General features: G+C 35.2%; 1 pseudogene; it reads left to right on the top strand.

Moving 5' to 3' along the window:
* The first annotated feature begins 14373 nt into the window (after positions 1-14373).
* LOC132530414 (14-3-3 protein zeta/delta-like) lies at positions 14374-15676 on the top strand (annotated as a pseudogene).
* The last annotated feature ends 137 nt before the right edge of the window (positions 15677-15813 follow it).

A 15813-nucleotide genomic window follows, 5' to 3' on the forward strand; every position in this document is an offset into this window, starting at 1 on the left:
TTCCTTTCTAAATCCTGTAAGGGGTCACGATGACCCACTACTCGCCTTGTATCTGCAGATCTGGACTATGTAAACTGTCAATCTGTTACTTTGATGTGTGACCCTTTGTTTTGAAAACGTGTATAACTGTGCTTTGACCTCTAACCAGTGGAACAATCCTCAGGGCTTTCTGAAAGACTGTCTGCCAGGTTATAACCCTCAGGTTGGCTCGAATAAAATTCCCTACTTCTTTCTTAGACTGACTGTTAATTAATTTTTCATCGGCAGTATAAACATTCTGGAAAAGGCAAAACTATAAGCACAGAAAAGAAATCAGTAGGTAGCAGGTTCTAGGGATTGGGAGTGTGTGAGATGTTGACCACAAAGGGGCAAAATGGGAAAATTTTCTTTGACTGATAGAATTGTTCTGTTTCTCGATTGTGGTGGTTGTTCTAAGACTTTATGCATTCATTAAAACTCATAGACTTCTATACCAAAAAAGAGCAAATTTATTGTATGTAAATTAAAAGACATAAAAATTCAAATGAATAAAAAACAGAGGAATTACAGAAGCTCACTTTGACACCTGCAAGGCATTGAGAAGGCATTGTGTAGCCTGGTGTGTGCAGGTGTCTGTGTGTGTGAGTGTGTGTATTTTTTGTTGTTGTTGTTGTTATTATTATTATCACTACCATTGCCTTGTAGTACCCAGATTTAGTTAGGTAACAAGAGATGATTAGGCTTGTTTTCTCCTCTATCGTTTCCAATTTGGACCCAGAGAGAAAATTATTGCTAGATTTGCATTTTGTTGCTGTGAGAGTTTGTCTTGATTTACCCCTCTCATTTTATAAAGAGATGCTCATTTAGATTGATCAAGGGGGCTGATATAAAATCATCCAACTTACTTTGGAATCAGAATCTGAAACAGATCTAACTTATTTGTTTATATTCCTATTTAATCAATTTCCCTGTTTTAGCAAGGTTATATACTAATATAACTCCTCATGTATTAATGTTGCTCATAGCTTCAGTCTTTGGAAATCTTGGGTATTTTGTATTGCTGTCATATACTTTTGGAAGTTAAAATTGTCCTTCAGTTAAGTAAAGACAAGATTACCTAACTGCAGCATTAATAAAATTGCAACTAGAAATTCATTTAAGTTCCTCTGAAGAAAATACACTTTTAAATTAAGGTCATATAATTACCATTTTACTCGCCTTAAATTAAACTAGATCAATCCATGTACAAAAAACATTAGAAGTAAAACCATGAATCACTCTTTACTTTAGATGTTTCTTACTTAGATTTTGATTTTTGATTTGACTTTATATTTTGAAGTGTTATAATATTACACATTTAGATTGTGGAGTTTTGTCAAAGTTGGCTGAAAGGTATACCCAAATCAGATTTTTTAGAAGGTGAATGTCTGCTCATCATATAAAAGGATTAGAATCCTGTTTTTGTGTTCAAATTGAGAAAACATTCTTGAGATATAGACTCAGTTCAGGTGTTATCACAGCTGGACAATCTACTTCCCTGGGCATTTATTAAAAGTAAAATACTGTGGAGAGGGCAAACCTCCATAAAGGAGTAGAAAAATGGGAAGAAGCTTAGTCAGTGTCATTAATGTTTATGATAATACTAAGGTGACAGTGAAGGAAGAGAGGTGAGAATAGCATCACCCAAAGTGATATTTTTTCCCCTTAGAAAATGTTTTCCCTGTAGAAACTTTTTAGTAATTATTATTCCATTGCAATTTTGCTTTTTGCCTTTATTTCCAATTAAAAAGATAAAATGTAATCATATAGCTTTTTAAAAAAATGAACAATCTGAACAAGTTTTAAGCTATGGCATTGAGTCAGTTACTAAATCTAAAGTATTATTGAAAAATAAAGGGATTTATCCCTCAAATTATACTTATTGCAATTATAGTTATTCCAACAGCAGAGGTTATTTTACTTAATATTAGTGAGTTTTAACTTTATTAGACAAAGTAGCTTTAGCTATGCTGAGGGGAAAAAAAAAAATCAAACTCTTACCCAGTGGCTTTAAATAACAAAGGTGTACCTCCTGCTAAGGCTATAGCAAGTTGCAGTTTGAGCTGCTGTCCTGCACAGCTCCTTTCCAGGTAGGGGCTAAGAGGCCCAGACCCTTCCATCTTGCAACTTTGTTATCTTGAAGTCTATTCCAACAGCATGGAAGGAGAACACAGAGCACAGAAAAGGCGCACCTGATCTTTACTTCCTCAGGCTACAAGTGATGCAACCCAGCTGCTCACATTCTGTCAGAATTGTCCATATTATGGTCTCTAGATGCAGGGAGGCTGGGAAGTGAAGCTTAGCTGTGCTTGTGAGAATATGAAATAATTGGATGAATAAATAGCATTTTCTCTGCCACATATTAAAAAAAATGTTCATGGCATTTTCTAGTTTCTAGTAACATAAACAGATCCATTTACTTTGAAAAATGAAGTAAATAAAGTGGCTTGATTTTTTTGGATGCCCAACCACCATTTTCTAAGAATAGTTTCAGAGCTAAAATTTGGTCAAAGAATTTCAGACACCTTTGTTTTAGATCCAGTACCTTTTTACCACGGATAATTTAGGAGCTGAGTCATGCACTTGATTCGGAAGGAAGAAATGAGTTCTGATTAACAGTATCTCTGAGGTAGTTAATTATTAACATATATATCATATATATCTATATATCTATATTATATCTGAAAAGAAAATAAATCCTGAAAAACAATGTGCTTATATGAAAGAGATGTGAATGTTGGATTTCTGTGAAGCCATAGGATATCTTTATTTGTATTAAATCTATTTATTATTTTGTTTATTTATCCTCTAATTCATTCATGAACTCAGTAGAAAGTTATTGAGTCTCTAAACATAGGCCAGACACCCTGCAGAGCATAAGGATAAAGATGAAAATAAACATGTTCCCTCCCTTTGAAGAGGTTCTAATCTAGTTGGGGAGAGTTATTTCTCACTACTTAAAAACAAAAACAAAACATAAACTATAGAGTCAAGCAAGCACTTTGAAATAGAAAGAATTTGTTCTGCAGGGGAGGAAAATTTGCCACCCTAAAATATATCTCTTTAGCATATTAATCGTTTTTAGCTGGTTACATTCTGAGAAGTGGCACTCTGAAAGGCTCTGAACACCAAGTAGGAGTTGCCCCTTTGTAAGAAACATTTACATTTGTAAGGGAAATTCCCATTTGTAACGGTGTCTCCCTCTTTGTCCTGGAAGAGGAAGATGACCAAGTCTGTTAAAAGTCTTACCAATGGAGAAGGCAAGACTTAAATCTGCATCACAGTCACCCAGTTGCCAATACTGGTAACCTCCCAAAGCTGACTCTCCCCACCCTAGCATCCTCTTTAGGTGAGGAAAGTATTTAAGGTAAGGACTTTGGCCATTTTTGTGATTTACTCAGTTTTCCTGGATTTCTTAGGTATATATGTTATTAAACTTTGTTTGGTTTTCTCCTGTTAATCTGTCCTATGTCAAGTTAATTCTTAGACCAGCCAGAAGAACCTAGAAGAGTAGAGGAAAACTTTTTCCTCCCTGACAGTTCAAAGTGCCACTGGGGACAGAGATGAGGGTGCTACTAACTCTGCTTGGGAAAGAAATCAGATTATATTCTTACGGAGGGATGGGCCTATGTTTAAGATTGTTGTATATTTTCTATAAAAGTTTTGGAAAACTGTCACTGAATTTGTTTAGAACTGAGTAGGATGATAAGTGTCCTCACAGTATATTTGAATGAATAGTTCACCAACTTCAAAGACCATTTTGGGAATAAACAGATTTTTCTTTCTGGCTTTGGATATATGCTCCTAAATTGTAATTAGGCATACATGACTAGGTAAATATAGATTTATATAATCTAATTGCGGTATTATTTATTTTCAAAAAATATTTTATTTAAAAAATCTTTGAGATAAAACATGGATATATTTCCATTAAGAATAGAGCAATATGGCAGCACTTATGTAAAATCTCATATTTTTCAAAGTCAGTATTCCTTCAGAGAATATGAATCATGAACATGAACATGCTGTTCTTTTGAATTTAATAGCATCACATAACTTTTCTACAGAAAGTTTGACATTAAAAATCATGTTAGTAATGGTACTTATGATGCCGAAATCTCAGCCTCTGTGCACTGGTGCTGAATTGAATATTGAAGACAGAGTTTTGGGTGAAGTAGAAAAGAATAACTTTATTGTTTTGCCAGGCAAAGGGGGACACAGCAGGCTCCTGCCTCAAAAATTGTGTGTTCCAATGAGGGAGGAGTTTTATGGCAATGGCTCAAGGGTGGGGTTGCTGATAAGATTAGGGTGTGTGTAGGACCTGCACTCCTTTAATCCGGCCTCAGGTGGTCTTCTCTGGAATGAAGAATGCTGACATCATCCATTTGTTGGGGGTTTTAGTTCTGCAAAGAGCTCAAAGATATTGTTATGTGTATCCCTTGAGGTGGAACCAGGATGCTGTCCCAAACCTGCACTATTGTTTTTTTGGCTACTCCTCCCTTGTCTCTGCATCCCCTCCCTTCCTTGTAGCAACTGTTCAAATCTGCCCTTTGGGACTTAGGGAAGGTCATAGAGGCTGGAGTCTTTTCCCTAAAGATAAGGAACGGGAACACAGGAGCCCCAAAGGGTCCTACTCGGTTTCACTTACAAAGGATAAAAAGTTACGTTAAATTATATTGTCATTAGTTGAAAAACACTATTTCTGCATTTTTGCCCTTGCAGTTGTCTTCTCGTATACTCTCTTTCTGCCCCCCTAAATTGTATATGTGTTCTTTCTCAGAATTAAAAGTTTTCTTAATATCATTATATTTTATAGATATTATCAAAATTCTTGCAGTCAGGATAGGCATATTTAGGTCAGGTTATGGGGCAAATGGCATAAGACATATTGAGAAAACAGTGGTTCTGGGAAATGACAGACCTAAAGGGTATGACATGTTGTTGGCTTAAACAATAGTCTAGAATGACGAATACCTATTAATATGTGTTCTGAGGGCATATGAACAGTGAGGTGACAGAATATGTTATAGTTTGAATTGGACAGGTCAGGTAAGATACAGAGGTCCAGGAGTAATAGAAGTTAGCATTATAGCATTAAGCTGAATGAGAATAAAAGACATTACATGGTGAGAATAGTTAGATTTTGTTCATTTACTTGTGTGTGTGTGTGTGTGTGTGTGTGTGTATACGTGCACGTATGTGAATGTGTTGAGTGGGTGTGAATTTATTTCCTGACTTTATCAAAAAAGGATTCAAATCAATTATAAAACACACATGCTAAAACCTCTGCTTCTGGTCAAGATGGATTAACAGGGACAGAGTAGGATGCCTGAAACAAATGCAAGACAGGATAAAATGATGTAACCAAAAGCTGGTTCTTTGAGAAGACTAATAATATTGATAAACATCTAACTAGATTAACCAAGGAAAAAGAGAGAAAACACAAATTAGGAATAAAGAGAGATGACATCACTACAGATTCAGTAGATATATTTAGGGAATATTATAAATAACTCTATGCCAATATATTTGACTACTGAGAGAAAATAGATTCCTTGAATAACATAAACTATTAAAGGCTCACTCAAGAAAAACTAGATAATCTTAAAAGCCTTATATCTGTTAAAGAATTGAATTTGCATTTCTTAACACAAAGAAAACACCAGGAAATTTTACCAGACATTGGGAGAAATAATATTAATTCTACATAAACTCCCCTAGAAAACTGAAGAGGACTGAATACTACCCAATTCATTTGATGACACCAACATTTAAAAAAACAAAAAAACAAAAAAGAATAAAACAACTACACAATATCCTTTAAGAATATAGATGAAAAATGAATCCTTAATAAAATGTTAGCAAACCAAATCCAATAATACATAAGTTGAACATATCATAAACAAGTGGATTTTATCTGAGAAGGAAAGGTTGTTTGCACATTTGATAACTAACCAACGTTCAGAAAAAAAATACACGATCATCCCAATAGACACACAGAAATGCAATTGACAAAATCCAAACTCCATTGCTGATAAAACTGCCAGCAAACTGGGAATTGAAAGAAACTTACTTATTGATAAAGACATCTACAAAACTCCTGTTGCTATAGTCATTTTCACAATATTGATTCTTCTAATCCAAGAACATGGTATATCTCTCCATCTGTTTGTGTCATTTTTTATTTCTTTCATCAGTGTCTTATGGTTTTCTGAGTGCAGGTCTTTTACCTCCTTAGGTCTTTTACCTCCTTATTCCTAGGTATTTTATTCTTTTTTTGCAATGGTAAATGGCATTGTTACCTTACTTTCTCTTTCTGATCTTCCCTTGTTAGTGTATAGGAATGCAAGAGACTTCTGTGCATTAATTTTGTATCCTGCAACTTTACCAAATTCATAGATTAGCTCTAGTAGTTTTCTGTGGCATCTTTAGGATTTTCTATGTATAGTGTCATGTCATCTGCTAACAGTGACAGTTTTACTTCTTCTTTTCCAATTTGGATTCCTTTTATTTCTTTTTCTTCTCTGATTGCTGTGGTTAGGACTTCCAAGACTATGTTGAATAAGAGGGACAAGAGTGGACATCCTTTCTTGTTCCTGATCTTACTGGAAATGCTTTCAGTTTTACACCATTGAGAATGATGTTTGCTGTGGGTTTGCCATATATGGCCTTTATTATGTTGAAGTAGGTTCTCTCTGTGCCCACTTTCTGGAGAATTTTTATCATAAATGGGTGTTGAATTTTGTCAAAAGCTTTTTCTGCATCTATTGTGATGATCATATGGCTTTTATCCTTCAATTTGTTAATATGATGTATCACATTGATTGATTTGCATATAGTGAAGAATCCTTGCATCCCTGGGATGTCCCACTTGATCGTGGTGTATGATCATTTTAATGTGTTGTTGGATTCTGTTTGCTAGTATTTTATTGAGGATTTTTGCATCTATGTTTATCAGTGATATTGGCCTGTAATTTTCTTTTTCTGTGATATCTTTGTCTGGTTTTGATATCAGGGTGATGGTGGCCTTGTAGAATGAACTTGGGAGTGTTCCTTCTGCAATTTTTTGGAAGAGTTTGAAGAGGATGGGTGTGAGTATTTCTCTAACTGTTTGATAGAATTTGCCTGTGAAGCCATCCAATCCTGGACTTTTGCTTGTTGGAAGATTTTTAATTGCAGTTTCAACTTTATTACTTGTGATTGGTCTGTTCATATTTTCTGTTTCTTCCTGGTTCAGTCTGGGAGGCTTGTACCTTTCTAAGAATTTCTCCATTTCTTCTAGGTTGTCCATTTTATTGGCATATAGTTGCCTGTAGTAGTCTCTTATGGTCCTCTGTATTTCTGCGGTGTCAGTTGTAATTTCTCCTTTTTCATTTCTAATTTTATTGATTTGAATCTTCTCCTTTTTTTTCTTAGTGAGTCTGGCTAAAGGTTTATTAATTTTATTTATCTTCTCAAAGAACCAGCTTTTAGTTTTATTGATTATTGCTATTGTTTTTTTCATTTCTATTTCATTTATTTCTGCTCTGATTTTTATGATTTCTTTCCTTCTAGTAACTTTGGGTTTTGTTTGTTCTTCTTTCTCTAGTTGCTTTAGGTGTAAAGTTAGGTTGTTTATTTGAGATTTTTCTTGTTTCTTGAGGTAGGATTGAATTGGTATAAACTTCCCTCATAGGACTGCTTTTGCTGCATCCCATAGGTTTTGGGTCATTGTGTTTTTGTTGTCATATATTTCTTTGTATTTTTTGTTTTCCTCTTTGATTTCTTCAGTGATCTCTTGCTTATTTAGTAGCATATTGTTTAGCCTCCCTGTGTATGTGTTTTTTATACAGTTTCTTTTCCTGTTATTTATTTCTAATCTCATAGTGTTGTGGTCAGAAGAGATGCTTGATACTATTTCAGTTTTTTAAAATTTACCAAGGCTTGATTGGTGACCCAAGATGTGATCTATCCTGGAGAATGTTCCATGTGCACTTGAGAAGAAAGTGTATTCTGCTGTTTTCGGGTGGAATGTCCTATAAATATCAATTAAGTCTGTCTGGTCTGGTGTCATTTAAAACTTGTGTTTCCTTATTTATTTTCTGTCTGGATGACCTGTCCATTGGTGTAAGTGGGGTGTTAACGTTCCCCACTCTTATTGTGTTACTGTCGATTTCTCCTTTTATGGCTGTTAGCATTTGCCTTATGGATTGAGGTGCTCCTATTTTGGGTGCATAAATATTTACAATTGTTATGTTTTCTTATTGGATTGATCCCTTGATCCTTATGTAATGTCCTTCCTTGTCTCTTGTAACAGTCTTGCCATCCCTATTAAATACCAATGGCATTTTTCACAGAATTAGGACAAAAAAAAATTTACAATTTATATGGAAACACAAAAGACCCTGAATAGCCAAAGAAATCTTGAGAAAGAAAAACAGAGCTGGAGGAATCAGGCTCGCAGACTTCAGACTATACTACAAAGCTACAGTAATCAAGACAATATGGTCCTGGCACAAATCCAGAAACATAGATTAATGGAACAGGATAGAAAGACAATAGATTATCCCACATACCTATGGTTACCTAATCTATGACAAAGGAGGCAAAAGTATACAGGGAGAAAAGACAGTGTTGCTGGGAAAAATGGACAGTTACATGTAAAACAATGAAATTAGAACACTTCCTATCACCATATACTAAAATAAACTCAAAATGGAATAAAGACCTAAATGTAAGCCTAGACACTATAAAAATCTTAGAGGAAAACATAGGCAGAACAATCTTTGACATAAATCACAGTAAGATCTTTTTTTGACCCACCTCCTAGAGTAATGAAAATAAAAACAAAAATAAATGGTACCTAATTAAACTTAAAAGCTTTTTCATAGCAAAGGAAAACATAAACAAGATGAAAAGACAACCCCCAGAATGGGAGAAAATATTTGCAAATGAAGGAACTGACAAGAGATTAATCTCTAAAAATATACAAACAGCTCATGCAGATCAATATCCAAAAAACAAACAGCCCAATCAAAAAATGGGCAGAAGACCTAAATAGACATTTCTCCAAAGAAGATATACAGATTGCCAACAAACACATGAAAGGATGTTCAACATCACTAATCATTAGAGCAAGGCAACTCAAACTACAATGAGGTATCACTTCACACCAGTCAGAATGGCCATCATCAAAAAATCTACAAACAATAAATGCTGAAGAGGGTGTGGAGAAAAGGGAACCTCTGGCACTGTTGGTGGGAATGTAAATTGATACAGCCACTTTGTTGAAAAGTATGGAGATTCCTTAAAAAATTGAAAACAGAATTACCTTATGACCCAGCAATCCCTGTACTGGGCATATACCCTGAGAAAACCATAATTCAAAAGACACATGCACCCCAATGTTCATTGCAGCACTATTTACAATAGCCAGAACATGGAAGCAACCTAAATGTCCACCAACAGAGGAAAGGATAAAGAAGATATGGTTCATATATACAATGGAATATTACTCAGCCATTAAAAGGAATGAAATTGGGTCATTTGTAGAGATGTGGATGGACCTAGAGTCTGTCATACAGAATGAATTAAGTCAGAAAGAGAAAAACAAATATTGTATATTAATGCATATATGTGGAATCTAGAAAAATTGGTACAGATGAACCTATTTGCAGGGCAGGAATAGATACACTGATGTAGAGGACGGACAAGTGGACATGGCGGGGGGTGTGTGTGTGAAGGGGGATGTGGGATGAACTGAGAGATTAGCATTGACATATATACACTATATGTTTAAAACAGATAGCTACTGGGTACCTGCTGTATAGGGCAGGGAGCTCAGCTCAGTGCTCTGTGGTGACCTAGATGGGTGGGATAGGGTGTTGGTCGGGAGTTCCAAGATGGAGGGGATATATGTATACATATAGCTGATTCATCTTTTTGTACAGCAGAAACTAACAGAACATTGTAAAGCAACTATACCCCAATTAAAATAAAAAATCCCACTGCTAACATAATACATCATGATGAAAGAAGGAATGCTTTTCCCCTATGATCAGGAGAGAATGCATTCCCCTATGACAAAAATCAAGGATGTCTTTCACTATGTCTATTCAGCTTTATATTAAAGCTAGTAAATAAGTTTATCAGGCATGTAGAAACAAGATCAATACATAAGAATAATTGTATTTTGAAATTACTAGCAATAAATATTCACACATTGAAATGAAAAACTATGCCACTTATAGGATCAAAGTTATTAAATACTTAGAGGTAAATCTGACAATATGTAAGATACATACATTAAAATTATAAAATGTTACAGAAAGAAATTAAAGAAAGCCTAAACAAATGGAGAGATATACCATACTCATGGTCTGAAAGATCAATACTGTGATCAACAAATTCACAGCCAAAATCCTAGCAGGATATTTGTTTTGGTAAAAATTACTAAGTTGACTTTAAAATTCATATAGAAATGCTACAGAATGGTTATCACAAAATTGGGTTTGCCTCTTTGTGGGGGTCGAGCCAAAAGACACAACCAAGTGAAAGATCAAGAGAAGGAAGGAATTATTACTTGCAGCAAGTAAGGAGAGCACCAGGGATCTTTCCCAAAGCAACATCTCTCTGAACAGCAAAGTTGGGGAAGTTTTAAGCTAAGGGTACATGTATATTCACGAAGGGACTCATATTCAGTGTCTAAGCTTTAGTTGATTGAAGTCAGGAGGGTCAGAAAAGGTCCTCCTTCCTTAATTTCCAGTTGATCTGGTGGTTGAGCACTTCATGCTAATCTTTAACATTGAAATAGAACTGGGAGTCTTTACAACTGATATATTATCTTTACTATTGTTACTGTTGTTGCCTGATAACAGTCCTTTGTTCCTACATTCTTTTGTTCCCTTAATGTTATTAATTGCTGGGACCTGTTCAAGGACAAGCATTGTGACCAGGCTTAGATCACAAAATGTCTTAGGCCAAAAATATCTTCTCTTATGTCAAGAAAGCTATGCTTGGTTCTCTTTCTCTGGGGACCCTCTACCCTATCTGTGTACAGAACTACATGTAGCCCCCAAATTTAAAGATGCTTAACAAAGAAAAAAAAATGAATGGCTAATACTACCTGATATCGAGGTTTATTATAAAGCTACAATAATCAAGACAGAGTGGTATTGGCATCAAGCTAAACAAATAAAGCAACAGAATAGGAGGAGTCCAGAAATAGACTCATACATATGAAAAACATATTTGACAAGAACACAAAGGCAATTAACTGGAGAAAGGGTCATTGCTTTCCAGAAATAGACTGGTATAATTGGATACCTATATGTCAAAAACAAAACAAAGCAAAGAACATGAACTCTGATCTTTAGCTTGCATTGTATAAAATATTAACACAAAATGGATTATAGACCTAAATATAAAACGTAAAACCATAAGACTTCTAAGAAAATAAGTCAGTTTGGCTAGAGGATTTGGATTTTTTTTTTTTTTCATTCTGCAACTCCATGTGTTCTTCTGAAGTGCCTGCATGTAGTGAAAACACACTCCTTTTAGCTAGAGAAGGTAATAACGAAGAACCTAAAAACACTGGAGACAAACTTGTTCTAAATTATAGTCTTGATTAGGACACTCTATGTTTACATTCAAATGTAATCTCTAAGGGGGAGCATTCATTTTGATAGTGCCTAAGATAGGACCTTGCAAAAAGTTGGCAATTAATGGGTACATTTCTTGGGTAAGGTGAAAAATTCTATAAACGGTGTCAAAGAAAAATTGTACTGGACAGAGTTAAGCAGGAAAGAAAGACATTATTCGAGGCTATTGCAACAGGGTAGAGAGATTAAACCTAATTCTGGGGAACAAAAGGCCAGAGGATTTTTAAGCCCTGGGGCAAGCTGATGGAAAAGTACTGGAGGACTTCAGAGGAGGTTGGTCAATGTGTTAGGCCATCTGTGTTTGCTAATTGGAATTTATGGAAGATAGGCTTCTGTCCTCCCACAAAGACTGGGAGATAGTGTCCCTATCTTTCTTGATGATTACATTTCAAAGGAATGGCTCCCAGGTCCCTGAGAAAAACATTCTTGAATTGTAAAATGGACAAAAGGCTAGGAGAAAATTTATATCTCAAAGGGACAGAGAAATAATTTATGATTGAAAGCTTTCTAAAGTACTTGATCTAAGAAAAGGGAGGTCAGAAGTTTATAGTCTTAAAAAAAAAACCTGTTTACAATTTAGTCAAACTGAGGGGAACTTTAAAGGCCTCAGGCCATCTTGGTCAACAGATTACTGGGAATATCACTCAGAAGTCTAGCCTACTTAACCTTTGCTGTTTTTGACAATTGTAGATTTAACTACTCAAAAGAGGATGAAACTGATTAACATAAATCCATCATCATGATGGAAAGCAATAACTTAGAGGACGGGTATATGTTATCTTTTTATATTAAAATACATGCAATTTTACTTATTTTAAGGACCTGAAATACTGCAGCATAATACAATGTAATAGTTCTACTTGAGGCTCATTACTGTGATTTATGATGATTTGGGTTTTGTAATAATGATTCTTTTTTCTGACAGCTAAATGGATTCTAATTTTTTATCCTTTTAATATATCTGACTTTATTCAACACAGTTGGCTTTACTATGAATATATTCAAAAATTATAAAATATTTTATTTTGTGGATTTTTTAATGTATAAAATTAGAAATTATGTGTTAATCTCAAAAATTTATGCCACATTTTGCTAAATTATCATGTTGAAATAATATATTCTGAAAAGAGTAACTTAAAGTTTTGTTCATTTTTCTAACATAGGGTAGAAGAATAAAAAGTACATACTGCATGTTACTTTCTTTTTGTAATTAATTTTTATTGGAGTATAGTTGCTTTACAATGTTGTGTTAGTTTCTACTGTACAGCAAAATGAATCAGCTATGCATAAACATGTATCCCCTCTTTTTTGGGTTTCCTTCCCGTTTAGGTCACCACAGTGCATTAAGTAGAGTTCCCCATGCTATACATTATGTTCTCATTAGTTGTCTAATAGTACTAATAGTGTATATGTGTTAATCCCAATCTCCCAGTTCCTCCCACCCCCCTCCCCTTTCCCCCTTGGTATCCATACATTTGTTCTCTCCATCTGTGTCTCTATTTCTGCTTTGCAAATAAGATCATCTATACCACTTTTCTAGATTCCACATATATGCATTAATATACAATATTTGTTTTTCTCTTTCTGACTTATTTCACTCTATGTGACACTCTCTAGGTACATCCATGTCTCTAAAAATGACCCAGTTTCGTTCCTTTCAGTGGCTGAGTAAAATGCATGTTACTTTCAAGAAAAACATTCATTTTTTGAAATATTTGCATTAATTAGGTATGGACTGAAAAAAAATGCACAACCTAGAAGTTGAGAATTATGTTTTATTTGGCAGACATACTGAGGACTTAACCTGGGGAGATAGGCTCTCAGATAGCCCTGAGGGACTATTCTGAAGAGGTAAGGGAGGAGCAAGAATATACAGAAGTTTTTGCCAAAAAACAAACAAACAAACAAAAACCAGGTAGTTAGAACATGAAAAGATTACTATTAATTAAAGAAACACCAGAAGTCTTGTGTTCATGAATTTAGTGCTTTTCTATGTATGGGAAGATGCAAGAGAGTCTGAGCTCATTGAAATCCTTCCTTTGATAGGCACCTTAATTATCTAGGTCCAGTATTCTGCTTTCTGCAACCTGAATCCCCTCAGGGTGTCGGCCCTGCTGCAGTGGCCAGTGGCTCGATGGCTGCAAAGTCTATTGTTTTTGATATCACAGGCAACATTCTTTGTCCACAGAGGTGAATTTAAGAATTAAGTGATATCATCAATTATAGGAAATGCTGATTATGTACAACTTTTGTTGTATTATATACAACTTTGTTGTAACTATGGAGGTTACAGTACTTGTGGTAAAAGTGACTTAGAAGGAAACAGAGTGACCCAAGGCAGTCAAACCCAGGCGATCACCTGAATAAGTGAGAATTATTCCCAAACCCTGTAAAAGACTGGAGAAAAATTTACTAAAGAGGTTGGTGATGGGATAAACATTTATCATTTCCTGAGCTGAAATTTCTGCAAGAGTTCATAGGATCAGTTTGGAATCCTCCACAAGGAAAAAGAAGCTCCTATAATGAATTTAAGGATCAAGGCGTAACACAATTATTACTTCTTTCATATTCACTTTGCCACAACTTGAAGACAGAAGCACAGAGCCTGTGAGCAGCGAGGTCCAGGAACAGTTTCAGCCTCCCCACTGCCATTGCTCAGAGCCAGCAGGACTCCTCTCCATCCACCACCATCCACTTCTGGCACAAGCTTCCAGTCACGGATGAAAACATGCTGGTGCAGAGGCCAAACTGAGCAAGCAAGCTGAGTGATATGTTGACATGGCAGCCTGCATGAGGTCTGTAACTGAGCAAGAAGCCAAATTACTCTTCTCTCAGTAGCTTATGAAAATGTTCTGGAGCCCATAGATCATCTTGGAGGTTGTCTCAAGTACTGAGAAAATGATGGAAGGTTCCAATGGCTTGAGAATACAGAGCGAAAATTGAAAGTGATCTCCGAGATATCTGAAAATGATTTACTGTCTCTTTTGGAAAAAATTCTTCATCCCCAGTGTTTCACAAACCCAGAGCAAAGTCTTCTACTTGAAAATGAAAGGAGACTACTACTGTTACTTGGTCAGTTTACTGCTGGTGATGACAAGAAAGGATTATGGGTCAGTCACAGCAAGCCTACCAAGAAGCTTTCCAAGTCAGAAACAGAAAATGCAACCAAAAACATCCTATCGTATTGGGTCTGGGCTGTAAGTTCTCTGTGTTCTATTGTGCGATTCTAAACTTCCTGGAAAAAGCCTGCTCTCTTGCAAAGAGACCTCTTTTCCCCTCCAGTTTTATTTAAATATAATTCACATATAACACTACATGTGTTAAGGTGTACAAGCTTTAAAAAATGTATATGTTGTAAAATGATTAAAATGTAAATGTAAAATGTAAATGTAAAATGATTATCATAGTAAGTAGAGCTAACATCCATCACCTCATAGAATTATAATTTTTTTTCCTTGTGATGAGAACTTTTAAGATTTACTGTCTTAGCAACTTTTAAATACACAGTACTGTTAACTATAGTCATCGTGTTGTACATTATACCCCAGAACTTATTTATCTTACAACTGGAAGTTTATACCATTTGACCATCTTCACCCAATTATGCCCCCACCCCCAGCAACCACAATTCTGACTCTGTTTCTATGAGTTTATTTTAGATTTCACATATAAGTGAAGTCATATGATATTTTTCTTTCTCAGTCTGACTTATTTCAGTTAGCATAATGCTCTCAAGGTCCATCCATGTTTTTGCAAATGGTAGAATATCCTTCTTTTTAATGGCTAAATAGTATTCCATTGTATGTGTATAGTACATTTTCTTTACATATTCATCTGTCAATAGACTTAAGATTGTTAAGTCAGCTTTTGATGAAGCCATTGCTGAACTTGATATGTTAAGTAAAGAATCACACAAAGACAGCATGCTAACAATGCAGTGACTGAGAGGCAGCTTGACATTGTGAACGTTGGATGCCCAAGTGGACAAGGCTGAAGCAGGAGAAGGAGGGGAAAATTAACCAGTCTCCCAACTTTTGTCTATCTCATTCTGAAATTTACACATTTGTTATCCATACTTTCCCACAAATAGATTTTTTTATGACAAGTATATGTTAATTTTATTTGAATTTCTATTTTTTCCCATAAGATTTTTATG

Source organism: Lagenorhynchus albirostris, chromosome 1 (assembly GCF_949774975.1).
Source record: "Lagenorhynchus albirostris chromosome 1, mLagAlb1.1, whole genome shotgun sequence".
In the NCBI taxonomy this organism is placed as follows: domain Eukaryota; kingdom Metazoa; phylum Chordata; class Mammalia; order Artiodactyla; family Delphinidae; genus Lagenorhynchus; species Lagenorhynchus albirostris.